General features: G+C 37.9%; 1 non-coding gene across 1 annotated transcript; it reads left to right on the top strand.

Annotated features, from left to right (window-relative positions):
* Positions 1 to 3,548: 3,548 nt before the first annotated feature.
* On the top strand, positions 3,549 to 3,652 carry LOC112062485 (U6 spliceosomal RNA). Its single transcript, XR_002890753.1, has one exon. It is a non-coding gene; the product is annotated as a U6 spliceosomal RNA (small nuclear RNA).
* The last annotated feature ends 927 nt before the right edge of the window (positions 3,653 to 4,579 follow it).

Here is a 4,579-nt window from a genome sequence, read left to right as displayed (position 1 = left end):
CACAGTCAAAGATTTCCTTTTCATCATGACTTCTCCCATGTAAAATAAGGGCTGTTCTTTGAATGAAGCTTTCCCCACATTTATCACATTCATAGCTTTTCCTTCCATTGTGAATTTTCTGATGAAGAATAAGGGATGAGATCTGTCTGAAAGCTTTTCTACAATTACTGCATTCATAAGGCTTCTCTCCAGTATGAGAGTTCTGATGAAGTTTAAGAGATAAGCTTTGACTAAAGAATTTCCCACAGTCGTTACATTTTAGAGATTTCTTCTTTGAATGCACTTTCTTGGGTTTTATTAGGACTGAATTTTTCTTGCAGTCTCTCTTTCCTGTGGGAACTTTTTGTGGTGTAGAAACTGCTTTCTGATAGATGCTTTGCCCAGATTTGTTGCATTGATATGGAGATAACTTCTTGGTCTCACATTTAGACCCTAAGTCTGAAAGACATCAAGAAATTCAATTTGTTTTCCTGTGCTAGAAAAATAAAGCTATTTGCAATCATTATCATAATAACGATGATAATCAGAATAACTTTTTAGTGTCTTATTATGGCTTTAACACAGTAAGGGCTTTATAGAAACATTTAATAACTGAAATTCAGGGAAGCGCAATTGGAAATGAATAAAGGTTTTATTTAGAGAATAAATGTATACCATATATCACATTAAACTCCATAAATTGTTCAGTAGATGAATGTAGTTTTATTATAGGAAATGTCCAGAAAAGGCAGAACGTAAAATACAGACAGAAGGTAAATTACTGGTTGCCTGTGGCTGAAGGTGGGAATGGGGATTATCTGTAAATGGGCATGAGGGATCTTACTGAGGTGACAAAACTGTTCTAAAACTGGTTTATGGCGATGGTGGCACAACTTGGTAAATTCAGCAAAAACTACTGAATTATACACTTAATATGGATGAATTTTACAGTATGTGGCTCAATAAAGTAAATTTTAAAAATGTATTCTTAAAATTGAATCTTAAAAAAAAACAGGGCTTCCCTAGTGGCGCAGTGGTTGGGAGTCCGCCTGACGGTGCGGGGGACACGGGTTCGTGTCCTGGTCTGGGAGGATCCCGCATGCCGCGGTGCGGCTGGGCCTGTGAGCCGTGGCCGCTGGGCCTGCGCATCCGGAGCCTGTGCTCTGCGGCAGGAGAGGCCACAGCAGTGAGAGGCCCGCGTACCGCCAAAAAAAATAAACAAAAACCAAACTGGACTTCTGGTTTCTGGCTCCTCATGTAAAAGTCTGGAAGTCACCATTTTGTCCTACAACTCTTTTTAGATCCATTATAGAGGGGAGGGCACAGGGCGAACCACTTCCTCCAAGACTGGAGAGACAAACCGAAGCTTACTGGAGCAGAGACTCACAAGCACAACCACCACGGGAACCTGTGCTGGGGCAGGAAAACCTGAACTGTAATTAATGAATTGTTGGAGGCTCAGTGCCAACAACTCTGAGAGTTAAAAACTCCAGGGGGACCTAGTCAAAGCAGCCCACACAATATGGTGAGATTTACCTTTAGGAGTTTGATCAGATTCTCACCTTAAATATAGGAGAAAAATTCTCTTGGGCTGCCTCCAGGGGGTGGGGAAAAGGAATCATTTTGAAATATGCCAGATCAGGCTGTTCCTCTTAACAAGGCCTGCCCTCAGGGGACACAAGGTAGGTAACCAGAGCCTACCAGGCTGAGGTATTATCAGAGCTTAATTGACCTGGGGAAGGAAAATATCCAACTCCACCTGGCTCTAGCCAGCTTGTCCCACCTAACATGGGAGGGGAAAAACAGAATCACTTGTGATGTTCACAATCCAGAGAAGTCTCACTAAAAGACTGAAAACCTAATCATAGGACTAAAGACTTCTCCCCTCCCCCACCTCACCATCACATCACTAAAGGCCTATTTAGAGCAGTTCCTTTTAAATGGTATATCATGGCTGGCTATCAAGAAAAAATTAGAAGACATACCAAAAGGCAAAAAACACAATTTGAAGAGACAAAGCAAGCATCAAAACCAGATTCAAATATGGCAGGGATGTTTGACATATCAGGTCAGAAATTTTAAACTACTAAGTTTAATATGCTAAGGGCTCTAGTGGATAAAGTATACAGCATATTAGAGGAGATGGGCAATGTAAGCAGAAAGATGGAAATCCTAAGGAAGAAACAAAATGAAATGTTAAGAGATCAAAAACACTGTAGCAGAAATGAAGACTGCCTTTGATGGGCTTTTTGGTAGATTTAACACAGCTGAGAAAAGATTCTGCGACTTAAAGAATTTATCAATAAAATCCTCAAAACCTGGAAAGCAAAGAGAACAAAGACTGAAACAACAGAACAAAATATCCAAAGACTGGAACAATTACAAAAGAAATAACAAATCTGTAATAGAAATACCAGAGGAGAAGAAAGAGAAAAAAGAATAATGACTGAAAACTTCCCCAAATTAATGTCAGACACTAAATTACATACTAAGTTGCTCAAAGAACATGAAACAGGATAAATGTTAGGAAACCTATACCTAGGCATATCATTTTTAAACTGCACAGTATCAAAGAAAAAATCCTGAAAGAAGCCAGAGGGAAAAAAGATACCACCTATAGAAAAACAAAGATTAGATTTACATTCAACTTCTCAGAAACCATGCAAGCAAGAAGAGAGTGGCATGAAATATTTACATTACTGAGGAAAAAACCCCACCAATCTATTATTCTGTACCTTGTGAAAATTTCCTGCAAAAGTGAAAGAGAAAGACTTTCTCATATAAACAAATATTGTGAGAACTTGTTGCCAGTACACGTGCCTTGCAAGAAATGTTAAAGAGGTCCTTTGGAGAGAAGGAAAATAATGTAAGTCAGAAACTCGGATCTACATAGAGAATGCAAGAGCACTGAAGAAGGAATAAATGAAGGCAAAAAAAAACCTCTTTTATTATTTTTGATTAGTCTAACAGATAACAGTTTATTCAAAATAATAATAGCAACAATGTATTTGATTATGTATGCTTATGTATTTATGTGTGTGTGTATGCTAATGTATACTTATATATAAGTGTAGTAAATGACAGCAATGATAGAGGGGATGGGAGGAAGGAGTTGGCATTATTTTATTATAAGGTACTCATGCTATCCACAAAGTGGCACAGTGTTATTTAAAAGTGAACATGGATTAACTGTAAATGTGTATTGTAAGCTCTAGGCAACCAATAAAAAGAGTTTAAAAAGTAAAAAAAAAAAAAAAAAAGTATAAAAAAGAAAGTATGCTAAGGATAGAAAATGGAATCATATGAAATGTTCATGTAAAATCACAAAAGGCAGAAAAGAGTGGAAGACAAAAACAGGAACAAAAAATAAAGGTAACAAATAGAAAACAGTAACAAAATGTTAGATATAAATTCAACTACATCAATAATCACTTTAAATGGCAATGGTCTAAATGCATCAATTAAGAGAGATTTTTCAGAGTGCATAAAAAACATGACCCACCTGTATGCTGTCTATAAGAAAGCCACTTTAGATATGAAGACACATACAGATTAAGAGTAAATGAATGGTGCTTGCTTCGGCAGCACATATACTAAAATTGGAATGATACAGAGATTAGCATGGCTCCTGCACAAGGATGACACGCAAATTCGTGAAGCGTTCCATATTTTTAAAAGAACTACCATACGACCCAGCAATCCCACTACTGGGCATATACCGTGAGAAAACCATAATTCAAAAAGAGTCATGTACCAAAATGTTCAAGGCAGCTCTATTTACAATAGCCAAGACATGGAAGCAACCTAAGTGTCCATCAACAGATGAATGGATAAAGAAGATGTGGCACACATATACAATGGAATATTACTCAGCGGAATCTAAGAAAAAAAAAAAGTCATGAAGAGCCTAGGGGCAGGACGGGAATAAAACACAGACCTACTAGAGAATGGATTTGAGTATATGGGGAGGGGGAAGGGTAAGCTGTGACGAAGTGAGAGAGTGGCATGGACATATATACACTACCAAACGTAGGGTGGACAGCTAGTGGGAAGCAGCCACATGGCACAGGGAGATCAGCTAGGTGGTTTGTGATGACCTAGAGGGATGGGATAGGGAGGGTGGGAGGGAGGGAGACGCAAGAGGGAAGAGATATGGGAACATATGTATATGTTTAACTGATTCACTTTGTTGTAAAGCAGAAACTAACACACCATTGTAAAGCAATTATACGCCAATAAAGATGTTAAAAAAAAAAAAGTAAATGAATGGAGAAAAGTAGACCATGCTGACACTTATCAAAAGACAACAGAAGTAGCTTTATTAATTCTAGATAGAGCAGGCTTAAAAACATGGAAAGTTATCATGGATAAAGAGGGGTATTACATAATGATAAAGGGGTCAATTCTTCAGGAAGACATAACAATTCTTAATATGTATGTACCTAACAACAGAGCATCAAACTACATGAGACAAAAACTGATAGAACCACAAGGAGAAACAGATGAATCCACTATCATAGTTGGAGACTTCAACACCCTCCTCTCATAAATGGACATATCCAGCAGGCAGAAAATCAGTAAGGACATAATGGAACTCAAC

Source organism: Physeter macrocephalus, chromosome 17 (genome assembly GCF_002837175.3).
Source record: "Physeter macrocephalus isolate SW-GA chromosome 17, ASM283717v5, whole genome shotgun sequence".
Taxonomy (NCBI): Eukaryota; Metazoa; Chordata; class Mammalia; order Artiodactyla; family Physeteridae; genus Physeter; species Physeter macrocephalus.
The sequence above is the reverse complement of the archived record's forward strand: the minus strand, read 5'-3'. Positions and strand labels throughout refer to the sequence as shown.